This window comes from Tursiops truncatus, chromosome 2 (genome assembly GCF_011762595.2).
Source record: "Tursiops truncatus isolate mTurTru1 chromosome 2, mTurTru1.mat.Y, whole genome shotgun sequence".
In the NCBI taxonomy this organism is placed as follows: Eukaryota; Metazoa; Chordata; class Mammalia; order Artiodactyla; family Delphinidae; genus Tursiops; species Tursiops truncatus.
The window spans coordinates 18,033,207-18,060,923 of NC_047035.1; the positions used below are offsets into that span (position 1 = coordinate 18,033,207).

The 27,717-nt window shown below is 43.7% G+C and overlaps 1 protein-coding gene across 4 annotated transcripts in view; it reads right to left on the minus strand.

Annotated features, from left to right (window-relative positions):
• Positions 1-26,919, minus strand: part of FLRT2 (fibronectin leucine rich transmembrane protein 2) — a 106,767-nt gene extending 79,848 nt beyond the window's left edge. The window contains exon 1 of one of the 4 annotated variants that reach the window (XM_073800164.1): positions 26,488-26,919. The gene's annotated coding sequence lies outside the window, so the exon portion shown is untranslated. Of the gene's footprint in view, positions 1-9,627; positions 13,959-23,032; positions 23,171-26,487 lie in introns of those variants that run through there. The other 3 variants (XM_033850754.2, XM_073800165.1, XM_073800166.1) reach the window with 3 other exon arrangements.
• Between the last annotated feature and the right edge of the window lie 798 nt (positions 26,920-27,717).

The following is a 27,717-nucleotide window of genomic DNA, read 5'->3' on the forward strand; positions in this document are numbered from 1 at the left end:
ACAAATCTTCTATATTCACAAGACTGAATTTATCCACTTAATAGTGAATTTCTTAATTATATGCCTTCTATCTATAGTGTATTAACATCTCACTGCTAGAAAATAGAAACGTGCATACATCTTTATGCTTATTTCTTCTGCTAATTATTTTTTAATTAATTAATTTATTTATTTATTTATTTATTTATTTTTGGCCGTGTTGGGTCTTCGTTGCTGCATGCAGGCTTTTCTCTAGTTGCGGCCAGTGGGGGCTACTCTTCATTGCGGTGCGCAAGCTTCTCATTGTGCTGGCTTCTCTTTGTTGCAGAGCACGGGCTCTAGGTGCAGGGGCTTCAGTAGTTGCGGCACATGGGCTCAGTAGTTGTGGATCTCGGGCTCTAGAGCGCAGGCTCAGTAGTTGTGGTGCACGGGCTTAGTTGCTCTGCGGCATGTGGTATCTTCCCGGACCAGGGCTTGAACCATGTCCCCTGCATTGGCAGGTGGATTCTTAACCACTGCGCCACCAGGGAAGTCCCTTTCTCCTGCTAATTATTAAAAGTGTTTTTAGTCATCACTTTTCTAATTTTTAATAGTTGGAGTTCTTCCCATTTTCTTCTCTCCTTACCAGATTCATTTTAAGATTTTAGATAGGGAAGAAATAGCTATGTTGCTGACCTGTAGCATCTCACAGGAATTTAGGCATATTCTGACATACTAACTAGTTCATTTCTGAAGGTACATCAAGATTATTAGGGCTGCTAACCTCCTTTGGCCCCTTAGCTCAAGATGTGAATCTACTGTGAAATCTGATGTGAAAAGACTTCAGTACCTCGTCACTCTTAGATTTCCCCTCCTTCCCTTTCAATAAAGATAGCTTTTACACAGAGTAAACTAGCATACCAAGTGGTCTCTAAGGACCACAACTGCATTACCAGAATGATGCCTGTCTCCATTAGAAAGGCATTATTAGATGATGTTATAGGTCTTTAATCCACATCAGTGTGTTCTGCAGGTGTGATCTATACCCAGTGGGTGAGGGCATGGGAAGCTGATGTGATACCAAGCACCACCTCTGACTGCAGGACAGCAAACCACCTTCAGGGAAAAAGGACCTCAGAATCAGACCTTAGCAGCATCCAGTAGTGATGTAGAATTGTTCTCTTAACTGGGCCGAGTGACTGAAATTCATAGCAGCACTTCTCTATTTTTAAATTCAGAAAAGAATGGCAAACATAACCATTCCTCAGATAAGTTAAACACCACACTCATATTCACAATCCTAATTGTTTGGTCAAAGTTAATGAATTAAATTTTACAAATAATGGATCAAGTAGAAATATCACAATTTTAAGAGGGAAAGAGTCTCGGCCCGATTAGGTGAGTTGAATTCATTGTCAGCTCTAACTAGAACGTCAGGATTCAGTTAAGGAAAAGGGTGGGAGGATTCAAAATAGATATTCAAACCACACAGACGTGGTCTGATAAAACCGCAGAGTCATCTGTATGCCACTTGCAAGCTTTGAAAAAAAAATGAAAATGTAATACATCCTGAACTGTATTTCTTAGGTACACTAATATATCAGGAAATGAAGCACATAATACTTCCACTCTGCAGGAAAGGCGTCTGCACCCTGTGATCGCTCACTGACAAATGTTTATCTTCTACAATGTCTTTTTTGTAAGATGACAGTTTAAATCCTGTAGGAAGAACACTAAACTAGCACTTAGAACTTCCTTATATTTGGGACTTCAATAAGTACTTGTTGATCGCTGGCTCAAACATGAATCTTTTCTTACCTAAAAATATGTGGTGTCTTGTAGAGGGTAATGAAGCCCTCTAATAAGTTCAGCTCTTTGAAAAAGAAAAATATAAAATATTTCCCCCTTTCTTCTACATGAGTATGAAAACAAGAAAGGAGGCTTGGCTTTCTGTTACTGATGAGATTTTCCTTTCAACTGAAACCCTCAAGATCACATTTGAAAATATCTGCCCTACCTTATAAGCTGATGAATATAAAACTGAATCTATGTTGTTTTTCGGATAACTGTGTCAAGCACATAGGCAGAGCTGTGTTTTAATGTACTCCGAAGTTCCTCTGTTATGCCGTGTCTTCAGTAGGACAAAAAGACTCTATACTTTTCCAAAATTACAATGTAGAACCACCACCAAAACTTATACTCAGGGCTTCCCTGGTAGCACAGTGGTTGAGAATCTGCCTGCTAATGCAGGGGACACAGATTCGAGCCCTGGTCTGGGAGGATCCCACATGCCGCGGAGCAACTAGGCCCATGAGCCACAACTACTGAGCCTGCGCGTCTGGAGCTTGTGCTCCACAACAGGAGAGGCCGCGATAGTTAGAGGCCCGCGCACCACGATGAAGAGTGGCCCCCGCTTGCCACAACTAGAGAAAGCCCTCGCACAGAAACGAAGACCCAACACAGCAAAAATAAATAAATTAATTAATAAACTCCTACCCCCAACATCTTCTTTAAAAAAAAAAAAAAACTTACACTCATCTACAGAGGTAACATGAGGTCATCTTTCTTTTTTTTAATTAATTAATTAGGATGCGTCGGGTCTTGGTTGCAGCATGTGGGATCTTCGTTGAGGCCTGTGGGATCTTTTGTTACGATGAACGGGCTCTTCGTTGCAGCACGTGGGCTTCTCTCTAGTTGTGGTGCGCAGGCTCTAGAGTGCAGGGGCTCAGTAGTCGTGGCATGCGGGCTTAGCTGCCCCGCGGCATGTGGGACCTTAGTTCCCCGACCAGGGATCAAACCTGCATCCCCTGTATTGGAAGGTGGGTTCTTAACCACTGGACCACCAAGGAAGTCCTGAAATCATCTTTCTTTTTACCTTCTCCCTCAATCTTTCCTTCCGTCCCCCTCCCTTCTCTCACTCCTTTCCACCACAAATATTCGTTGAAACCCTACTATACCCCTGGAATCTGAAGGTAAAAGTGTAATTCAGACAGCCATCATCCCAAGGGGTTCAACAAGGTGAAAGGACCCTTAGATGGTCCCACTGAGGGAGAGGAAGAGAAAGCAAGTGGATCATTGGGGCAAGTGTTTAAAAGCCGGCCACTACAAAATACCCTGTCTACATCCTTAAAAAGATTGTATCATCACATCTCATCCTGATTTTATGTTTTGTGGCCAATAAACCTTTATCACTGCAATATCCACTGCATCCTTTTGCTCTGTCTCAATGCTGCAAAGGAGAACAGTTGTGCATTTCATAACAAAGACCAATGCAGATACCTGTAAAATCTTACTTGAATCAAAAGAAAAGAGCTAACAGGTGGAAGGTGGCTGCTCTCTCATTGTCCCCTGCCTTATTCACTATCTATTGTGTCTGAAAGTATTTAATTTACAAAAAATCCCCTAGTTAAAATTTAATGTGGGAGTCCTAGCCTGAGCACTGCATCCAGAAATGCCATTCCTCCACAGTCTTCTAAATCTAGACCTAGAGGTTAGGCTGGTAAAATTTTCAGAGAAATAATGCAGTGGCAGAAGCATCAGATACACGAGCAACAAGATTCATTAGTTACAGCAGTGCAGGTCTCTTGGAAGGATTTCTGGAATCATTTCTTCACATCAAAGGTTTCACAATCAGCCTTCTAAATTGCTCCATAAACCGAAAGGTCTCCGTGTCTTACCTGTCTATACCAGGAAATTCCATGCTGTGGCAGAATCATCAACAGTATCTTCATGAAACACTGGCTGAGCTCCTAGAGGGAACGAGAGGGACCACACCTCTCATGGAAGAGGCCTGTGGGATGTTCTTCTGTGATCATCTGCCCTTGGTAGCTTCGAAGGGCATGACTTGGGCTGTTGGGCCAGTAATACAGGGACACATTAACGTCTATTTCTTTTCCAAAACATCAGTGATGCTTGTCTTACCTTTTTTTGAATAAGCCATGTTGGAAGACTTGTTAATATTTATTGAGCACATAACTGCACCAGATACTATGCTAAATGCTCGGCATGCATTTAATCCTCACGGCAACTTGTTTTTTTAAAAATAAAAACGTATTTAATAGAATTCCAAATTTGAAAAAACATATGGAAATAATAATAGTGATGATCATTACCAGTATTTGGCATTATACATGATTTATATTTTCCTTTCTATAATTCTTAAGTGTTTAGTTTGTTTTCTAGTTATTGGATGTTGCCACTGCTATATCAATTTCTTTTTCTTTGGCATCTTTCTGCTTTACTGTTGTGGTTGATGGTGGAGTTTTTGTTGTTGTTTATTTGTTTGCTTTGTTTAATTTCTCTTTGTGTGGTATAATCTTCCATTCTTTTATTTTAGAACTTCAGGTATAGTTTTTTAATAGGGGTGAGATGTCTCTTATAAATAGCATAGTACCCATTTATTTCCTTTATCAAATCTGAGAATCTCTAACTAACGTGTGAATTAAATCTACTCACATTTACTTTGATTACTTATATATTTATTTTCATTTTTTTATTAACATGACTTTTCTTTGGTTTATATTTTGTTTGGGGGTTTTGTTTTTTTTCTTTTTTAAAAATTTATTTTATTGAAATATAGTTGATTTACAATGTTCTGTTAAATTCTGCTGTGCAGCTAAGTGACTCAGTTATACATACATTCTTTTTCTCATATTCTTTTCCATTATGGTTTATCACGGGATATTGAATATTGTTCCCTGTGCTATACAGTAGGAGCTTGTTGTTTATCCTCAACTTTTTAAAGGAGGTTTTAGTTTTGCTGTCCCCGCTGCACAGATGAGAAAGGTGAGGCTTATAGAGATTAAGTACCTTGCCAGGGTGCCAGAGCTGTGAAGTAGTGAAGGCAGCTACAAGCCCAAGCAGACAAGATCCAGAGCCTAGCTTCTAACCACTAATGCGGGCTCCCTAGATTCTGAGAATTAAAGAATTACTGGAGGGCTTCCCTGGTGGCGTAGTGGTTGAGAGTCCGCCTGCCGATGCAGGGGACACGGGTTCGTGCCCCGGTCCGGGAAGATCCCACATGCCGCGGAGCAGCTAGGCCCGTGAGCCATGGCCGCTGAGCCTGCGCGTCCGGAGCCTGTGCTCCGCAACGGGAGAGGCCACAACAGTGAGAGGCCCGCGTGCCGCAAAAAAAAAAAAAAAAAAAAAAGAAAAAGAAAAAGAAAAGAAAAGAAAAAGAGTTACTGGAACTGTCCAGTCTTAAACAAATGAAGAAACTGAGGCTCAAGACAGTTGAGAAATTTGACAGAAATCAAAGATTTTTTTTAGAGACAGCACAAAACTAGAATTCAGAACATCTGCCCACTAGCCTATTGCTCTTTTGATGATCCCACACTGCTTGTCCAGTCCAGCTCATGGCACCAATTGTTGATAAGATGACTATTTGATACATAGCTATACAAAACAGAAATGGACATGACCTTCTCCATTTCATCTTCCTCTCTGAGAATCTTTGAGATAGTGATAATTGTGCACACCCCACCTACTACAGGAGACAGGAAAGTAAAATGATATAAGTAAACTGAAAGCTTTAAGAAATAGGAATTACAAAAATGGAAAGGATTACGAAAAACAGTTCCCATCTTCATGTTTCCATTTCATGCTATGCTTTCTCTCTGGCAATAATTAAATTAAAACTTTAGTTATTCCATTAGGGTCCACTGCAATCCTAAATAAAAGGAATCTTTTAGGGATTTCAAGGCAGAACATACATATAAATCCATCCATGCATGCACTCATCCAGCCATTCATTCAAGAACTTAAGATACAGTGGTAGTTGGCCAAACACACCAAAAACTAACAATATGCTAAGATCCTACTAGGCATAATATTTTGCATAGTTTATTTCACTTAATCTTTATAAGAACTCTTTAAAATATTAATGTCTTCATTTTATACAAGAAGTTGAGATAAAATGTATAATTTGCCCAAAGTGTCACAGTTAGGTAGTAATAGAGCTGGTATTCAAACTCAGGCCCACCTAATTCTAACACTGAACAACCATGCTGTCCTTGACATTCCCTCTACCTGGAGTCATGTTTGGATGTGCCGATGACCACAAAGTACTATCCCTCCCAACCCCTCCCGTTAAACAGGACAAGCAGAGGTGACACAGGAGCACCTATTGCTATCACTTGGGCTCTAGAGAGTTAAATCATAGAGTGATATGAAAGAAAACAACAAACACTGCACTTTTTAATGAATTCTCAATTACTCTCCATTGGAGAAAGCTAAGAGTTACTGTAGGCAGAAAAGGAGATTCTAGAAGGTTATCTCTACCAGCGGCATGTCCGTGCTCCTCTTAAGCTTCCAGTCTACCTCCATTTCCTAATTTTTCCAAACAATCCCATTCCTTATATCACTTCAATTATGGCCTAATGGTCCTGTTCAGCACATTTCACAGATACCAACTAGCACTCCTCCATCAGCAACGTGCTCTAAATCTTGAAGAGCAAAAGAAATACGAGACTTGAAGTTGCAATCCTTTCATCTTCTTGTTAGGAGTTCTGGTAAAAAGATGGAGTCACAATCACAGCCAAGCTACCATTAAGTGAGATTAGAGATTTCTCTCGACATTCCATTATTTACAAGTCTCTCTGTCACTTAAGGACAAATAATCATCTGAATACTCATTTCTTCAGGAATCTATTTGCTACATATTTGCATAGAAATCCCATTAATTGATCTAGAAATAAAGAATCACGAAACGAGAGTGGGCAGTGACAAGCCAGCTTGTTTGCACGCCTGTCATCGGAGACCAAATTTAAGCTAAACCACCAGGATAATTATTTATGTTATCTGAAAAATCGCTAATGAAGGAAATACTACAATTCTCCCATGAGATCCCTTCCAAACTTCCAAAGTATTTTATACAGGAAGATCAAGATTTCCACACAAAGAAAAATACAATTAAGGATAAGCTCTAATATTGGTTTTTAAGGGTAAAAAAAAGTCATGTTGTACAGGTCCTTCTTTATCTGCTAGCGTGTTTTCAGACTGCAGACAAGCCTTTAAACTGAAATCTAAGTGAAGCTGAAACAACATTGACTTTTTACCAGAAAATAAGTCTACGAACATAATTTCTCATGGCTGTGGGGTTTTGATATGAAAAACACCTTCATAACTCTGGATGACACTAATATTACGCTGAAAAAGAAAACATATTCATTAGCCAATTATAATCACATTGGTCATTCGTGTTAAATGAAATGTGCCTCACAACCCATCATATTTTCCACAATGTGGTCCACAATAAAATTATTTACTAGATTTGCCTGTTTTGCTTCCCTCTTTGTAATAGCTTTCATTTTGCTGTTTACCTGTTTCCTAGCAGACATTCCCTAGGGTTCTTGAAGAGTTAATGTTCGTTCTTAGAAGCTCTTACTTGAGAATTTCACCTAGTGGAAACACTCACTGCATCGTCCCCACAGAATATACTATGAGTGTTGCCATTTTCATGTTTATAGCGACAAGCTAAAATTTAGTAGAAAAACTCTTTTTTTTGCCTGTTGATAAGCCAGACTCCTCGGCGGGCAGTTGTTTTTAAGAGCTCTCTCTTTGAGTAATTCCTTTCTAATAATCCATGATACCCACTGTTTTTGAGGCGATAAGACTGCTGGAGAGATTTCTTTTTTTCGCAGAAGCAAAGTGTTTTTAAGAGTTCTTCAGCAGTGAGTGTCCTAATTGAGACAGAGTGATAACTATTTCTTAAGATATCATTTCCTCTTCTGGACCCCAGACATAAATACTGTTATGGAGAAATTGGGCAAGAGGCAGTGTTGCCCCACAGAAAGATCCTTTAGGGAAACAGTGACATAGTATTACAGAACTGCCTTATCTATGCAGGAAAAAAAAAAACCATTTATAAACCACAGCACTCATATTATTCCAAGCTGGAGTGCAAAAGGAAGGAGAGCTAAGGCTTACTAGTACTTGATGTGTGTCAGGCATCACCTAATCTATTTGTCACAGCGATCCTGTGAGATGCATATTATTTTTCCTCCATTTAAAAACGGAGGAAGTAGACCCAAGACGAAGAAACACACTCAAGTTACCCTAGGTGGTTGCGGCAGAACCAGATTCAAAGCCATCCACGTGAATGCAAACTCCATGGCCTTCCCACTACAACCACCCTCTGTCGTTATGCAGCTCCCTTTTTGAAAGAATACAATTATGGAGATAATAAAAAGCATGTGATTGTTGCATTTTTCAAAACATCCAGATGTCTTCAAAGATTCCAGTAAGCTGCAGTCTGTGGTTCTGCAATACTGCAAGCATCTCTTTCAGTATAAACCACCACACCACTAATTTTGGCTATCCAGCCTCAGTTATAAGAATCCAGCTCAACATAATCAAGTCTAATGCCTCTGATTATTTCTATTTGCTCTTGCTTACAGGTCTGGAAAGACTACAGATTTTACAAATACCAACAGAGGGCTCATGGTGCTGTTGGAATGTTCTACCTTCCTGTTTTCAAAGCAAGAGTGCACTGCTTTGACAAAGTGTTCCACAGAGGGAACAAGGGAAGCTTCTATTAGATAACTTTGAAATTCAAATGCATGAGTTATTTCTGCAAACTTGTGTTAATATGAATTTTCTCAGTACTGAAAATTATGGGAAGTAGTATATGTTGATGGAGATAGAGACTTGTGCTATAAGTTTCAGAGGTAGGTTGGAGTCAGATACCTGAGTATCTGGTATGGATGGATACCAGATAGAGTATCCTCAAACATTTACTGGGCATGGCCTTCTCCCTAAAGGAGCTCACAGACAGTGGACACAAAGCACCAGGTAAAATTTTACACCACAATGAGACTATTATAAAGATAAAAGTGAGGGCTTCCCAGGTGGCGCAGTGGTTGAGAGTCCGCCTGCCTATGCAGGGGACACGGGTTCGTGCCCCGGTCCAGGAGGATCCCACATGCCGTGGAGCGGCTGGGCCCGTGAGCCATGGCCACTGGGCCTGCGCGTCCGGAGCCTGTGCTCCGCAGCGGGAGAGGCCACAACAGTGAGAGGCCCGCGTGAAAAAAAAAAAAAAAAAAAAAAAAAAAAGATAAAAGTGAGGGCTCACCCTACATTTAGTTCAGAAGAGAAGATTAACTTTCTTTGGGAAGATAAAGGAAAGGCACAGAAAGAATGGCCTTGAGTGTCAAGCTTAAAAGTTTAGCCTTGGGCTTCCCTGGTGGCGCAACGGTTGAGAGTCCTCCGATGCAGGGGACACGGGTTCGTGCCCCGGTCTGGGAAGATCCCACATGCTGCGGAGCGGCTGGGCCCGTAAGCCATGGCCACTGAGCCTGCGCATCCGGAGCCTGTGCTCCGCAACGGGAGAGGCCACAACAGTGAGAGGCCCGCGTATTACAAAAAAAAAAAAAAAAAAAGTTTAGCCTTGACTCTGTGAATAATGGAAAGCAGTAGGATCCGCCTGAAAATGAGGAAGAACAGCTGTGGTGTGCAAGTCAGGGGAGGAAAGACATACCTGGGTTTAACTGCAATGCAGCCAAAGTGAAAGGGCAAGGAGGACAGAATTTTTGAAAGATGCGTAAAACTAGTGACAGAACAGTTGAAAGGGAGTAATTAAAGATGACTCAAAGCAGTGGTTCTAGACAGCGCATCTTGTTTAATAAAGACATATGAATTAAACAGAGTGAGACTTTGTTTAAAATGACATACCGACATTGAATTCCAACAAAATCCAAGTGAGTCCACCACTCCTAGTGGAGAGGGAAGAGTGACCCTGGGTCGCAGGCTGATCCTTTATAGGTCTGTGCATGGTCCAAAGAGACCAGGCAGCCATTTCCAGCAAGACTGACACTGGTCTGTTTCAGTTTCTTCCACGTGGCCTGATCACTTCTCAGCTGCAAACTGCAGAGAGCAAATGCTTTGGTTCAATTTAGCTCCTCAAACATTTGTTGGGCAAGGCCTTCACCTTAAGTGAGCTCACAGATAGTGGACACAAAGCATTAGGTAAAATTTCTGCCATAGACAGAAATAACACAGAATTCACCGGAGGGCCAACAGAGCTGGTGTTTGCATGTGGCCCTGGAGCTGGGGAGCCGCTTATCAAACTGCTACCACACGTGGGCAGAGTGTGCTTTCGTACACCACCCCATCCACGAGCCCATCTAAACTGACCCAACTCAGAAATCATCTTATGCCACCCCATCCACAGAAGTCTCATGACAGATGATGGGCATGTGGTGACAAAAGAACATAGAAACAACAACAGCCATGGTCTAGTTGCCTACAGGGAAATGAAAGAATTAAGCAATGGATCACTTAATTTAGACAGAATTAAGAATATTTATACAGAACTAGGAAGGACAAATAATTGCAAATTCATAAAATGCAACGAGAATACATGCAGAGATGAGGGCATCAGCAGAAAGGGTGAGAAAAGAGGGATGGTCAAAAATCAAATTCAACTGGGGACGACTTGTAAGCACGGGGCTTACGTTCAAATTATCAACATGCAACAGCATTTCCCAGACCATCTCTGGGTCATTTTTTCACCTAACAGGGTCTACCACCTGAGCAATCACATAGAGTTAGAAAAGGAGAGGATCTGATCTATTTATAGCACAGTCAATTCTCAGTCATTTCCAGGCTCTCTCAGAAACCTCTCACTCTATGTTATTATCTGCCCTTTGGCCATTCCATTATCCATTATCACCTCCACAGGGAAAAAGAGGTGCATCTCAAATCAGTCCATCTAACTATTTATTAGTAGTACTGGTAAAAGGGTAAAGACAAGAAACGGAGAGTCTGCTCTCCGATAACCGACTCCTTAATCACTAGGTACTTACCACAGGCTTTCATTAGTACTGAAAACATGCTAGAAGTTGTCATACTTTATTTTCTAATTAATGACTCTTCTCTCTTCCCATTTTATAGAAATGCATGGACAGACCCAAGAACTGCTTTCACTCAAAAATGGCAAATAGCAAATAATTACTTCTTAGATATTTACCTATTAAAAAGTCAAATATGGAAATCTGGACCACATGCTGCCTAGTGGAGGATGAGCAATCATCCCAGAATTTGATTTTAAGGCATGGAAAAATAAAGTTAGAGTGGATTTTGGAAATCACCTAGTGCTCACCTATCTTATAAAACTAATTAACTGCAGTTACAAAATAAGATAAGCAAACTGACGCAATTTGCTCTACTCCAGTTTCCCTGTGTGTAAACTGGGGTTATTAGCAGTATTTCTAAACAGAACCTCTTATACAAGGTTTTTGTGAATATTTAAACATGATAATATACATGAACTGCATAAGCAGCATCCTAAATGAATTGCATAATCAATACAATTACCGCTGTTAATTATTATTACTACTACTATTATTATTATTATTAATCCCCCTAGATGAGAATGTGACCTTACTGATACCCAGCATGATTCAAGAATCAGGAAAGCATATTGTTTCTAAACAGCCCCATAAATTAACCCTGTAAGATCCTTGGGGGGGCGCTGTGATTAGCCCCTAGAACTCAAGCAGAGTGCTTTATCAAAAGTCATCTCAGGTCATCCATGGGTCGCCTATTGGCATGGAAAGTGTTGCCAGTATATAGACAGCCCAGAGGGGACCAAGGGGTTAAGGTGTGGGTATATCAAAATGTGCTCCACTATCTTCTACTGTTTTAGCCACTGAAAATTTTGCTTAAAAAGGGGGAGGAGGGACCAGAGTGTGTTTGTTTATGTGTGCATACACCACCCCCACCTGCAAACAAGTCCTCTCTGTCTATCAATCGATAGTCTACCATAAAAGCAGCAAGGTGTTAGAATTGTCTCTTGGCCAACAAGAAGGACTTGAAGTCCAACTTCTGTCGCTACCCTGATCACATTAAACCATGCAAGTTTAGAATGCGTTGCAACCTTTGCATGGGCTTTGCTGCATTCAATGTGCAAATCATGAGGACTAGGGTGGATCCTGCTTTGTGGAGACAGAGTGACTAAGGATCTATGATTCCTAGTCTTCCTTTCTCCTCTTTGGAGGGCCCTCATTCCTCAGATATCGCCATCAGGAAATAATGTGCCTAAGATCTAATAAACAAAACAAAAAGGAAGAGCAACAACATGAAAAAGAGAGCAAATGTACAACAGTCACAAGTTCTTTGCTTTGCTCTCTTTAATTCTGTCTGGAAAGAGGCACAAAGTTAACACTATAAGTTAAATTTCTCATTTTATGGAAACCACATCTGCATGAACATCTACTTAACTGATGGTTTTACTCGGTGTCAAGAGAGATACTTCCTCAAGCAAAATTATTCCTTCTTTAAACAGATCTTCGAGTGTGGCATTTGAAATTGCCTCATGTGGGGTTTGGAGAGCTTGATGCTGATCAGGATTGGGTTAACCAAAAGGCTTTTGCCTGACAAACCTTCTTACAGTAAGGCAGAATGGTGGTGGTTGTATTTTTTCCCCACTGAGCCACCAATCTACAGGCATGGAAAGCACTTCTGAGGAAGCAGCCCCTATCACTAGATTATGAATCTTCTTGTTTTCCAGAATTGTCCAGTACAATTATATACTTATTCACTCAATTACATTTGTGCAGAACCTGGGGCATTAAGCACTATTGTTAGTACCAGGGAGATGGGATGAATGAGCCAAGGTTTTTGGGTCTACTGGGAGAGACAGACACATGAACAGACACGCTACAATACAACACCAACAGGGAACTAATAAAGTGACAAACAAAATGCCCTAGAAGCCCAGAGAAAGTAATGACTAATTTTGACTGGGAGGGAATGTGTCATTCCTGTGTGTCTTACAGGAAAAGAGTTTGCCAAATGGAGAGTGAGCAAGTAATATTCTATGTAAAGGGTAAATGGCATGGGGAAGGCCTTACCATCTTTGGAGCATGGGTGCTGGGATGGGTGCTGGAGAATGAGGTCTCAGTGATGCTCGGGACCCAGATTGTCATGGATCTCATGTGTCATGATAACAAGTTTGGATGGGCTTTATCCATGGGGACAGGAAATCCAAGTCATAGGACTAGTAATGCAATGTGATTTGCTTTCTTAGGGGATTAACTCTGGGGACACCAAGAATGGTACAGACAGATGGTGGAGAAAACACACAGGAGACTGTGGCTACGAAGAGTGAAACCAGCCCTGACATCTGGTCCCTCAGAAGGTTCCCCTAGAAGAGTTGGGTTAAATGGAGCAATATTTCCTATGTGGCAAAATATATGGGAAAAATACTTTCAGAAATTCACAAGTTACTCTAAACCAGACAACTATAAAACCACTGAGTCTCTGGGTCGGAAAAAATTCTAAAAATTATCAGCGAGTGATCTCCAATCCCAGGAACTTTTGAACATCCACATTCCCAGGCTTCATCACAGACTTAAAATATCGGGGTCTCCAGGCCTCAGGCCCAGAAACATAGATTTTTAACCAGCTCCTCCAGTTTTTTAACCAGTTCATTCAGATGAATGAGTCTAGTTTGGAAAAGGGCAACTCTAGGTCAATCCATTAGATTTCCTGGGGAGGAGGGACGAGGTCTTCTTTGAAAGAGTATCCCAAGTGCTCAGAACAAAACTTAGCATGGTGCCTGGCACATGGTAAAAAATCAACCTTTGTCAAATCCCCAGTTACAAGCTTGTGACTTGAATGGATGTCTGTCTTGCATTCCTTTGGGACTCAGAGATTATGAGAATTGAGCTTTAAATTCCATTGCTGTCAGCACTATTTGACTGGTTCCTTACCTATTTGGGTAAAAAAAAAAAAAAATTTTAAACCATTTCCCAAAGAATTTTAATCTCTCTTACATGTTCTAAAGAAGCAAAACAAGGTCTTATTGTTTTATGTTGGGGGAATGTTGGTTCTAAAGCTACTTACTAAGAAGTGAAGAGCTTGCAGAATACACTCTAGTGCCTGCTTCTCTTCTCCAATGTGACTGATTGTATGTATATGTGTTGCATATATATGATGTGATTTTTAACAGGAAAACCTCTGTGTTTCCAAACTTGGAAGCTGGGGGTTCCTAACATCTTCTTAAATATAACCTTCCCACAACAATTTATAGATTCATAGTACTAAGAAAAAAGAACCAAGTCTCAACTGCTCAATAGAATGCAAAAATTATACTATATATACATGTAATCATAATGAAATGGAAAATAACCCCAGCATTGTGTATTTGACCAGTGCCTTTGAGTGCTGTTCAGGAGTGTCTCACACAGAAGCAGTAAGAAGCTCTTTTACTTAAATTAATTGAAAATGGCTTTCTGAAAGAAATTCTTCCACACGGAAATGATAACCCAAGAGCATCATTCTGATTCGAGCATCTACCATTACACAAGCAAGGTATAATCATTCTGTAAGCACAGAATAAGCATTATATAAACAGAGCAATGATTTACATGTTAATCTTCTACAATAAAATATCTTCTTGACTCTGCCAAGAGTCATGTGCGAGATGGATTGTGTGAAGCAAGTGTTTAAAATGAATTCTGATAAAAAAATCTCCGTAGACTGGCAGAGGCATCATAACCTCGGCTCACTGTGTCCAGGGTCACAGTCTAGATATGGGGCTTGTTGCAAGCTGCAGGTACTGTCACCCTGGAAGGGGGCATGGAGGTGAATGGGGGGCGGGGTGCCAAAGGCTATGCTTTCAATGACCAAAAACATTGCAAGTCAGGCAGGACTCAGCTGACACCACCTTCTGATTCCCCAAACTGAGGTCTCTTTTCTGCCCTCTGTCCCTTCCCTCTGTGCCCTCTCACACCATCAGCCCACACTGTATCCCACTAGCCATGAGCCCATTCTGCCACTATGTGGAGAGCGCTTTCCTTTGCTGTCCCCTCATGCTCTGTTACGTGCATAAATAACGAAAGTGTCTTTTGCAGAAGCTGTATCCTGTTAATGAACAGGTTCAAAGGGTCAAAAGCCTTCTTCGGGATTCCAGGGCAATGCAGAGGTATGTGTAGAGGGGGCGAGTAACATAATGGAATCATTATCATTTCAGAGAGAGAAGGATCTGCGGTCAGCATTTATTAAGCTTCTACTGTGTGCCAGACAGGCAGATATTTTACATAATTATCTCAATCCTCAGAAGAACAGCTCTATGACTAGAAAGAATTTCCTTTCATTTTTCCACTTGAGGAGACAAAGACTAAAAGATATATCTATTTTTTAATTATTTTTTTATTTTTGGCTGTGTTGGGTCTTCATTTCTGTGCGAGGGCTTTCTCTAGTTGCGGCAAGCGGGGGCCACTCTTCATCACGGTGCGTGGGCCTCTCACTATCGTGGCCTCTCTTGTTGCAGAGCACAGGCTCCAGACGCACAGGTTCAGCAGTTGCGGCTCACAGGCCCAGTTGCTCTGCGGCACGTGGTATCTTCCCAGACCAGGGCTCGAACCTGTGTCCCCTGCATTGGCAGGCAGATTCTCAACCACTGCGCCACCAGGGAAGCCCTAAAAGATATTTTTAAGGTGTGCCCAATTTACATAATTAACAAGGGACAAAGGCAGCATTAGAACCTGAGACTCTCTCTCCAAATGAAAAGCTCTTTTCATTAATACTCTGTGCTCCTGGCACTGTCTTCAATCATGGATGAAACTGCCATGCAGATAGGTTTTATGTCTTCCTCTCCCCTCACCAGCCTGGGTTGCCTCTGTGGAGGGATCCTGCATTACCAATGTTTGCCTCTCCAGTCTTACCCCATGCCTGGTGCATGGTAAGTGGCAAAAATAATCTCCTGAGTGTATGAAAAAGCTTTCTTCATCGTCGGATGTATATCTTCTGCCTCTACAAGAATAATATCTCCTCATAAGTACCACGCCATTCACACAAAAGTATAGTCCCTTGTTACAATGTGTGTGTTTATCTATTTAGGGTTTCCCTAGGACCTATTTGGAAGTGAAAATCTCCAACCAAAAATAAGTTAGGTTATCTCATTGTTCTATTATAGTATGGACATCTGGGCTAAATTAGCACCACCTAGCATAAGGGCAAAGCAGTACTCCCATCCCGTAGTATCTAAGACTTAGATTTGTCTGTGCATTTCAAAGACGCACACAAACGTATACTACCTCCCCCATATGTACCCACAGGTTCTTCTCATGTTGTTAGCAGAACTCTTCAGAGTAGCAGCAAACATTCTTTCTTCAAATATTATATCATTTGGCACTGCCAGAACAAAAGGGATTCAGACTAATTTTTTCAAACTATGAAAATGATTTGTCATATAAAAATGTAGTTCCGTGGCCAGGTCCTTTACAAGGTACTACTAAAATGCTAATCAACTTAAAAAAGAATAAAGCAAGCGTCAGAGCTCTGGCAAATAGAAAATCCAGAACTAAAAAGAACACTGTCCAGATCCAGAACACAGATCCAGACTGTCATACATTCAAATCACTGATAGGAACATTCTCTTCTGATCAAGAATCATGACCTAATCGTACGTTTTATAAATACACACTTCGCATATGTGTGTTTTCTGCAGGCTTCAATTAAATAACTTTAAAACAATTAAACCTTAACCTTTACAAAGGCCTACATGTAGACAAATCAGGGAAGTAAAATAAACATGCTCAACTCTTGGAACATTTAAAATTAAAAGTGTCTCCGATTTGACAATTATAAAAATACAACTGAACAAAATATGAAGGAATAAGTTGTGAAGAACTGTCCCACAAGGGCTTTGTGACACTCACAAGTCAAAATAAGGCCAAGCTTTGGAGACTGTGTTGTTTCTTAATAAATGAGGCCATTTATTGGTAATGGGCTCAGGAGGCTTCCAAACTACTGACAGTCTTTTGCACTGGCCTGCCTTATTTTGCAAAACAAAAGTCTGAAAAATCATCATATACTCTAGTAATGACTGTGTTTTTGCAAAAGGTTCATTTGGATGGCTAAAGTATAAAGCCATCATCCAAAAAGAAACAACCTTACTTCAGGGAATGTTGACGGTTCCTTCCCAAAAGATCCCCAGTGGAATCCATCTGTGATAAATTCATTTTCCAATGTCAAGCCAAGCTGTCAAGGAAGGAAAGTTTGGCCCTTGTGCCCAACTCACCACGGAAGAAGATCATGCACCATTAAGTGAAAGGAGGGAGTGATGTAGAGAACCACCAGACACTTTACTGGTTGGGTGGTATCCAGGACACTCACAAAAACAAAAGCTCCTGGAGAGCAGGGCACGCTGCCTTGGTTACCCTTCTATTTACCTAAAACCTAGAACTATCCTAGCACCTGACAGTCCTGCAGTGATAAATGTTATCAATCTGAATAATGCCTCTTTATGGGAATATAACACTGAATTATTATCAAGGTATTTTCACACACATTAATCTTATCTGACCCCATAACAACCCTGTTGAACTCTGTAGAGAGGAAATTAAGTCTCCAGAAGATGAAGTAATTTGTCCAAGGTCATCAGTGTAGAAAGGAGTGTGCTGACATGAGAATGCAGGTTTTCTTTCTATAAATACATCTTCTCTTTCCTCCAAAACAGCCTCCCTATTTCTCATTCCCCATCACAGTAAAAGTCCCAAATCACAAAGCCGACCTCATAAAATGACTCCCATCCTAACAGGCAAACATGCCTCTAGGATAATGGGGGAGAGACAGTGAAGTGTTATTTTAAAATCAAAATATTTACACAATCGCAAGATTTTTTAGAGTTTTAATTTAAGAAATTTAAGAAATTTAAGAAATCCAACTCTGATCATTTTAGGTGAGTTCGTAAAGAAGGAAACTTCTAAACTGTATCAGAGAATTCAGCATCTATGTAATTAAATGTAACGTTCATGATTTTGTACAAAGTCAAACGGTTTAAAGGAGGGCTCTGTGCAGCCTTAGGTAGCCTTCAACTTCCTTCTGGCTCCTATTACCCAATAAGAAGCCAGGAGAGTGGGGCTTTCTTAGACCAACTCACAGAAGAGGCAGTTGTGAGGAATAAATGAAATACTGTATGTGAGAACTGGAAAACATAACAGAGGAGGTGGGTGAATGATCAAGAGGAATATGTTTGAAAGTCAATGTCATCCCTCAGGGCCTAAACAGAATTTTCTGGAAACACTATGTCAAATGTTTATCCAATCTACTCCCTTAACCTACTCCAGCACCTCCTTATCTAATATCTATGAGGAACATTACAAGTTTCTGCATGATTCCCTTCTTCAAAATATTCGAGTCGAAGCTCTGGAGCAAAGTGGGAGAGAAAACTATCATAGAGGTTATTCTGACACTGGATTTTCATGAAAGTGACACCCACAGGCAGCTGGGGCTAAGAGTGACACCAGCACGTGGGCCTATTTCGGGACTGATATAAGTCTAATGTTTTCCATTCAGACCTGTGACCTCTGTTGACTTCAATGGACCATATATTTGTGAACTAATTTTAGGAGCCACTGTTCTTTCACTCCCTGTGGAAGGAAGTTTCAGTGTTCTGAGGCCTAATAGTATCGATGAACTTGGAGACCTGATATTTTTCGATGGGTTTAAATCCAAAAGCCCTCAGGTTCTGGAAAGGTTCAGCTGGAAGATTCTTTTATCTGTGTGTTGAAAGCTCTAATAAAGAGAACTGAAATATAGCACATGACCTGTGAACTGAGGGGAACAGAGGACTTTTTGCCAAGTTTCTCGCACATTCCCTTAAAAGCAAGCTGGGAAGAAAATGAGAAAGACTGCCCAGTTCTAATGAGCGCTGAACGGGTAAGAACATCTGAGATTTATTTTGTGAATGCCTCAAAAAACGGCTGAGGTCTTCAACCACTAAACTGCCAGAAAAATGTGTGCCCTTATTGAGTATCCGCAGAACAATTGATCGGTATTTAAGAATCATGAATGTGGCCTTTTGACTTCCCAAATTATACAAGGATATTTTCTTTGACCTTCCCTATGACAGATCCGTAAATGACACTGCTTTGTTCGGACAGCACATGGTGCTGTTCGCTTCTGCAGAAACACATCCCACATTAAATTAAGTTAGAGGTGGTATTTGAAAAATAAATAAATAACAGAGTTCCAATTCACTGCAAATGGTACAGGAGGCCAGTAAGTGGGAAGCCTGCAAGAGAAGGACTTCTTTTAGAAAGATGTTTTACAGGACTTTTTCTGCATCATTAACTCCTCTGGAATCCTGAACATAACATGATGAATTTCCCGAGAAAAGTAGCTACTGTTTAATTTTGAATCACTTCAAAGAGCCACATTAGAAAGAATCAAAGAAAACCAAAAAGACCAGTAGATGCAAAATTCACCAAGGGGGAAAAAAAAAACCCATGAAGGTTCTAACAGATTTTGACCATGTACTGAAAATACTGCTGATTATTTTGCCAATACAGTGTTTTACTGTTCCATGCAACTGAAATAAGTCTCTGTATTCATTGGAACACAGGATATTTTTATTACAATATTTGTGTCATAATCCTTTAAAAAGAAACATATTTCAAACCTTGAAAAGAATCTCTGTCCTAAAATGGTCCTTGATGTTTACCTGTGTATGTTTTACTATAAACAGATATTTAATTGGAGGTCACATTGCTGAAAGGAGTAAAAAGGTACTGATAGCCTTACTCCTAGTCCCAACATGTAGTTTTAGAAGAAAAATATAACTTAAAAAAAAGCAAAGCCATTTGTGGAGGGTAGGGAAAAGTAAGAAAGTTGGGGTGTTATAATAGTTGTTTAAGTTTAGTAATAATAATAATAATAATAATTGGTCTTTTTAAATGTCTCTGGCATAAAACCTGCCCAAGGGAAGAGAAAGCCTCTTAAAAATTCTATATTCCCAAATACCATGAGATCAAAAACCATCTGGAAAATGCCAGATAATGGTATCCGCACACTTAAGAAAGTCAGTAAACTTTGTCTTCAATTACCATTTAGGATAATCAACTCAAATGGAAATTTTGATTTGAAAATGCTCAGAAGACAAAGCTGGATTAGGAATCAGATTTTAAAAAGTCTCCTTAAAAGACCATCTGTTTATAGACACCCTTCTCACACCCCACCTCGCCTCGCCCTTGATCTGGACCATAAGTTCACAGCAGAAGCACAGCTGAACTTAAAAAGATATACATGCACTGCTACTGTGAAGTCTAGAGCCCACATGTATGTTCTGGGCTTGTCTCAAGTTTCCCTTGTTACATAAGCACTTCAGGGCCATAAAATTTAACTTACATCCAGCAGTATTGTGAGTCTCGAAACATTAGTCTACCTGACTGTACTATCCTTTTATTGGCAGTGGACAGCACTGGTGTTTTATTTATGTTGATCACTTTGTCAATGCTGTATGGAATAATCATTTAGTAGCCTATTAGCCTGTAACATTTTTATTACCGTTGTTAAATATCATTACCCATTCTGAACTCTGTATTAGAAATATCAAGTTCAAAAATCTAAATACTCAGAAAGAACTACAGAGCTGTTGGGTTCTCCCCCGCACACACACATAATCTGTCGACTCTGATGAGAAGAAAGAAAAACAATGAGTGCTCACTTCTCACAGACAGAGGTCACTAATGGCCTGAATTTGAATCACTGTGGCAGAAACCACAAAGTTAGTAATCTAGTGAAAAATGAACTTGAATTGAAATTAAAGATACCAAAAGATGGTTATCCAGAAAGGTCTAACCGGAATGGAAATAAAATTACATCACCTTGACCTTTTTCGAATCTTCTAAGTCGAGCAAAACCGAGAGCCACCCGGCACCCTTGTTGTTTTTTACCTTCAGACACTAGGGACCGCAGAAGTGGCAATTCTTCCTTGTAGAGTACAAAGCTGAAGGGTCAGATCAGATGATCACACTGGTTCTCTACAGAATAAGGCTTCTGCACTTGTACATACCTGAGCCTTTCTTGAAACCACAGCTTCAAACTGGGAAGATATAGGATTGCTTTTGGGAGATATGTCTAAATCCTAAATCAAACTCTCCAGCAGGCCAGAATATAAATGTAACGGGTATCAGAGGAGGTTCAAATTAGATCCAGGCAGTCAAAGTCAAACTCAAACTCGGATAAGAGCACATCATCTGAAACCTAGCATACAGGAAAAATCATGCCTGCTTTGGGAAACCCAAGGCAGCCCAGCATGGTGTCATTTGGGAATCTACTTCTTCTGTTAAAAGCATCCCCTGGAATTTCTAAAACTGCAATGAAACTACTGAAGTGTTAAGACACGGGCATTTTTTTAAAAAAACAGCATTCCTTCCATGCTAGGTTTGTAATAGGTCTGCTACAGTACAGCTAGCTCAAGTCTTTTTACAATTTCTTGTACCTACTGCCAGAGGCATGGACTAATGTTTGAAATTTCATCTTCCAGCCTCCTCCAGTCACAGATATTTGCAGCTCAACATGACAGTATGGTGTTGCACTGTCACCTGTGATTATTAAAAATCCATAAATGGTTTTGAGGTTTCTGGCGAGGCGAGGAAGAAAAGTTGTATTTCGCGGACTAGTGACACTGTGGGAAAATAAGCAACTTTTCATGCTATGCATGAAAGATTGATTACCCAAAGACTGATTTTCATCTAACATGGTGGCCTGCCGATCTTATGTATCTGGTGCATGTTGCTCAGTGATTAAAAAAAAAAAAAAAAAAAAGTCCAGTTCTAACACTTCAGATACTGACCTAAAATTTTACATTCATACTGATTCATACTGCAACAACCAAATACATGCCTGGACAAATGCCAACCTGCATTCTATTTACCTCAAAATATTTGGGGGGATCCTTTCGTTGGAGATGTAATAAGGTCATACCGCTAAGTCCACAGACAATATCGGTCCCGATATGGAAGGTAGCCTTCATATTACCTTTTGCCTGGGAGAAGTTAGACATAATAAATTTAGCAATAAGCCTGTGAGCCAGTGGACATGCCCCAAAGCTCCCTGACCCTGGGTGATTAAAGAGTCTCCCAGCTGAGTGGGGAGCAATAGCTCCCATTTAGAAGATGCTTTGCACAGCAAATGCAGCATGTAAAGAAATCTAATCAGCACCTTGCACTCCTGCGCGAGCATTTACACGGATTTGTGCTTTGCATTTGATTAGCTTACTGTAAGCTTTACAAGAGATTTCCTGCACTAAAATTAATCAAAAGCTCTTGGAGACTGATTTCCATTTACGAGAGAAGGCACGATGAGTTTCCAGGTGAATAAATAATGATCATAATAAAGAAGACAGAGCAGCAAACGTTGAGCTGCTTCGAAACTCAAACTCGACTGGGGGAAAGGGGACGTCGGGGAGTTGAGGCTGACACCTTTTTGCTCTCAGAGTGAAACGCAGGAGCTATTTTATTAGCGTAAGAAAGGCTGCTGCCCAGGAAACGTGACTGTTTTCTCTCCGCTGCCCCCGCCTTAGTGCACAAACGCGACCACTCACTCCCCCCAAGCCCCGGTGCATCAGGCCACCGAGGAAAACCGGCCTCTCCGCAACACCACTAACCCCCTAAACACACTTGGCTGACGATCACTGCAAATTCACACCACCAATGGTTAACGTGTTTCATCTCACCCTTCAATCAAAATGTGACTTCGAAAGTTCCTATTTTATGAAGCCAGAGGTGAATGGAAGGAGGGAGGGAGGGCTCTTAGGATGTTAAAAAGGGGAAGGATAAATTTTCCCCTTTGCTTGAAATTTTCCCACTCCCTCCCCCCCCCCATTTGCTTTCCTGCACCAGCTAAACTGGGTAGGCGAATGAGAGTGGGTTCGTATCATTTTTAAAAAGATACTAAATAAGGATGAGAGAGTGGGAGGGTGAAGGTGGAGTGAGTGAAATCTACGTATCATTTCTCTGGAATGAAGAATACTAAAAGCCACTGAATAAACATTCTAAATTTCCTCCGAGCTACAAGATGAGGCACCAGCTGGGGCCGAGGGCTCCCATCCATTCCCGGGCGAGATTCGCCTCCCTGCACAGCTGCCTACTCTGCGCAGAGAAGCGCCTCGATCCCGCTCTAACGTTCCAGTAGATCTCCCCGTGCTAGTTGCCCATTCCCGGGATCTTCAACTTCGCCTCCCTCTTACTTTCAGCCAGATCTGGCGAGCGTCTGGAAAGGCGCTAGGAGGAAGCAGGAGCCCAGCGGGCAGGCAGGGAAGGAGAGGGTTGGGGGTGTGCGTTACCTGCGAAGGTTCTGGAGGTCTCCTTCCAGCCCTGGTAGTAATCCCGCTCAGCGTCGCGTCCTCCCCCAGATCCAAACTTTTGCTCTTTCCTCCGGGTGGTGGCGGCGGCGACGGAGGCGGCTGCCGGAGCCCGGCCCTGTCGCCCGCAGCGTCGGGGCGCCGGGATGCGGAGGCCGGAGCCTCAGAGCGGCGCGCGCCTCCCCGCAGCCGGCCGGCGCCCGGGCGCCCCGCTCGCCTCGCTCGCTCTCGCCTTCCTCCCCTACGGAGCCGCGGCATCGTCTTCCCCCGTCCTCCAACACCTCCGCCTCCAGGGCTCGAGCATGCCACTTTCTCTCGGCTCCGGCCGCCGCGGCCCCCGCCTCCTCTTCTCCTCTGCCTCCCCCCTCTCTGCCTCGGCAGAGCCCACGAGTCCCGAAAGAAGGCGGGGGAGCCGGGAGGGCGGCGGAAAGCTGCCCAGCAGCGCCGGGGCTCCTCGGACACAGAGGACCCCGGGGGGCAGCCGGAGAGCCAGGCGAGTGCGCGCAACTCAGACGCCTGTGCGCCGACCGCGCGGAGCCCGGCGTGGGGCGCCGCACGGGGTGCGCGGGGGCGGCCGCGGGGCTCGCTCCGAGGGCTGCGCCGGCCCGGCGTGGGTGCGGAGGCTGCTCCGACCTTACTGCCTCCTCGACCCAACCCGGCCCGGCTAATGTAGCCGCCGCGGCCCCCACCCCCACCCCCACCCCATCTGACACCCCCGGGAGGTGTTTACAGTAATGAAGGCGCGGGATCGCCTCCGCTGCTCCCGCACTCCTCCTCTGCCTCGGTCCCTCGCGCTCTGGCGCGCTCCCCTCCTCGAGTCCTCTTTCTCTCCCTCCCTCCCCTATTCCCTCCCTCTCGGAGCCCCTCCCACATTTCTGGTTTAAAGAATGCTTGGGAGGCGCGGCTGCAACTCAAAGCTTTCCAGGAGGCAAAGTCAGCCTCGGCTTTTAACCCTGTCCTCCCTGAAGAGAGTTGCAGCGCGAGCGCCGAAGCTAACAACGCGGATGCCACCCAGACCGCGTACGCCTTCCCCTCTCTCTCTCTACCCTGCACCCTCCCACCTCCAGCTCTGAAGGATAGTGCCACCATCTGAGCGCCAAAAGTTGATTTCCCCCTGCCCGCCCGGGGTTGTACTTCTAAACCAGAGGATCTATTACTTAGACACTGAGAAACGATCGAAACGTGACATTAGAGGGTAAAAATATATAACAAGTCTCTCAACCAAGATGGCGTAACTTCAAATGCAGGCAACCTTGGTGATTTGCCCCCCGCCCCATCACTGATCCCGGATCTTCTTAAATAACTCAATAGGGAAAATAATTCGAAGTTTCATATAATTATTTTAAGCCACCCATTTTCCTCCTTCACCCTGGCCGCTGGAAAGAGCGTTGTTCACTTGCCCCATAGATTACAACGAACAACCAAATTCAGCCTCAGAGATTTAGAAAACAGGTTTGACAGCGGGGGAAAAAAAAAAAAAAAACAAAAAAAACAAAAAACGCTTGATTTGCATACAGGCTACGTTTCCACTTCGCAATCTTTTGCAAAGGTTAAAGAGTAATGCAAGGAGAACCAGGTGCACGTCTCTTTCTTGAAAAAGGAAAAAAAAAAAAAAGCTTCTGGTTTTCTCCTCTCATTTCATTGCCGCTCCTCCTGCCTCCAGTAAATTGCTGTCATGTTTTAACAAGTCTGGAGAGAGGCTAAATCTGAACAGAAGAGGGAGAGCTAGTTCGCGCCAAGCGCCGGACTGCGCTGAGACGCGCCGTCGGTGGGGCCAGGCGAGAAGCAACCAGCGAGCTGGAAACTGGCTTAGGACCAACTCCCTAGGGATCCTCTCGGTTATCGCGGCAGAAGTGTTAGGTAGGGGCGGTGGCCACAACCAGCTCGGGATGAGTTCTCCGTCCTCAGTTCAAAGTCTGAGTCACTTGGCACCACTTTCCTAATTGTTTTTATTTCCTTCGCATCCCCGTTGTGTCTACCGCCTTCATGTTTTTTGAGCGCCTAAATCATGTTAAGCGGACTTGGAGAAACGCCTGATTTGCCTCTCAAACACAAACCACTCACGGATCCACCCAGACGCACGCCCGAGACGCACGCTGGCACACGCGCGCACACACGCCCCCGGGTCGTGCCCGCGGGTCGCTCCTCCTGTTGCATCCTGAGAAGGTGGCTAGGAAAATGCTTTGCCTTACAGATGCAAAGCCGCTCTTCTCCCCAAACTCAGTATGTGACTAATAAATATCGGGTGAGGGGAGAGGCTGAGGGAGTTAATTGAACCAGGACTGACAGTGAGGAGGTTCCAGGAGGAACCTTGCTGGGAGGTTCCAGGAGTAAAGCGCCAGGGACGACAGCAACGGTGGCCTCTGCCTCCACCAGCAGCTGCCGCCTTCCGGAGCCCCAAGCGCTCCAGGAGTTTACCGGGCATCAAGTGTGGGTCCAGCCCGCCCCAGTCACCCTCTTTCCGGATACTTCCTTTCCCTGGTTAGTGCCCGCACCTCAACTAGCAATCTTGATCTTGGGCCTGATTACAAATGAGAAGCGACCGAGACAGCGCTGAAAGCGCGAGGACGAGCCCGGGACTGGTCTGCGTGGCGGAGGGATCTTTCCAGGCGGCTCCCAGCCCTCCCTGGGACTCCGTGGCAGCTGACGAGGCTCCACTCCCGCGCTCCTTGCTGTCGCCTCGCCCCTAAACCCAGTGTTGGGAGGCGTTATCCACCCCCTCACCGCGTCCCACGCACGCGGAGCCGGGAACGCAATCCCAGTTCAGCCTGGTGGGCTCCTCCCGCCTTCACCGTCACCACTGGTGCGCCTGCAAGACACGCAGGCCGGAGCTCAGTGCCAGGCCACTGAAGACCAGCAGGGCTGGAGAAAGACTTTGGAGAAAAGTAACCCCTTCCCCAACTCGAAGGAGAACGAACCAGCACCCTCCGCATCTTCTTAGCCACTAATGGATCCCCGATTGCAGGCAGGGGGCGGGCTGGTGGTTTTAGACGCAACCGCTTGATAATAACGCCGGTGGCATTAACAGCAGATGGAGTGGGCGCAGGGGTGGGTGACTAGGGGATTGTTACTCTTGGAAGTTAGCATTCATTCTGGGGCAATGAGAGGTTGGATTCAGGCAAGCTTAGTGGATCTAGAAATCCCAATTTAGGATCGACGCTCCAGCTGGCTAGCTAATTTGCGTTTTGACCCAGAGCTCAGTTAGGAAACTCCTTAGAGGAGGTAGATTCGACCTGCAATTAGACTTCCCTTCCCTAAAATCAGGGGCGAGTTAAGCAGTCTGTTCTTTCTATGGATGAAAGATAAAGCCTAAAACATCCCACCCCAATGACCACCGCCAGCTGATTTATAATCCCCCTTAAGAAACCTCGTGGTTCTCGCTTAGCGGCAGCCAGGTCGGTTACTGGAAACTCCACCTGGCACCTCAGTCCCTTTACCTGGAGGCCGCGGCTTCTCTCAGTGGGCTCATCCGAATCCGACAGGGTCTGGGAGGTGGAAAGGCAAGAAGCTGGCTCGGCAGCAGCGGGGCTCCCGGGGCATGGTATTTTTTTAGGGGTCGCCGCCAAGGTCCCTCCTGCCCATCGTTGAGAACTGCCAACCTGCTCCCCGGGCTGGGTGGACACGGTGGCGGGCGCGGAGCTGCCGCCTCGCAGCTCCCTGATGCACGGGACCGAGGGTCAGAGACGCACCCAGGGCGGGAGGCGCGCAGCGCCTGGCTCGCAGACTGCGGCCACTGGTATTATCTCCGAGCCCCCGTTCCTCTTCGGTGACAGTGGAAGATGCCAAACTCGCAAGTGACGGCCACAGGTTTCGAACGTACGACTAACTACAAGGTACCCAGCCTGAGACTGTAAGCTGTTTTTCCCCTCCCCCGCCTCTCCCTCCTACCAGGGAGGGAACTAACTTAACCCTGTGTGCGCCCTACACTCCCCGGAGAAGCTGTAATCGACCAGGAAACCGCAGGCGGCGGTTCCCGGGGAAAGAGCTTTGTTCACGTGCGATTCTAGTGGGTGTGTTGCTGTCTGGGGGCACTCGCGTAGCAAGACGCCAGTGGCAGGTTTCCAGCGCCAGACTTCGGCATGGGAAGGAGCCCTAGCGTTTCATCCGGACCAGACCCAGCCCTCGGAATCTATTTTTTGCCCTCAGTTACCAGATTTATTACAGTTGCCAGCGAAGTTGGGTTTTATTCCTTTCCCCCCGACCACCCTCCGGACCCACGGATTACTTCCTTTCCTAGACGATGCTTTTGAAGTTGTGGGACTCTCTGCTCCTTCTACCTCTAGCTTTTAACTGTTTTGCGTGTGCGAGACGAATTGTTGAAGGCACCCACCCACTCACGCCAAATTTAAATGAAACCGCAAGGAAAGTTGCCTCCCAGTCACCCACCACCCAGTGTCTGCAAAAGCCAAATATAATAACCTTATATTCAAATAAGATTAAGAGAACGGAAGATGGGGGTGGGTGGGAGGGAGGTGAGGGATTTTTGAGATGTAAATGGGGAAATAGGTGAGGGCTGGGGGGAGGGGGAGAGAGAGAAATCCTCAGAATGGATAAAACGGGAAACAGAAACAAGAATGACGATGCAGAAAATATATCTGAGTCCCAAACTTGAAAGCAGCAGGTTAAATTTAAGAGTCTGGATTTTAATAAACATTATTTCCCCAGTT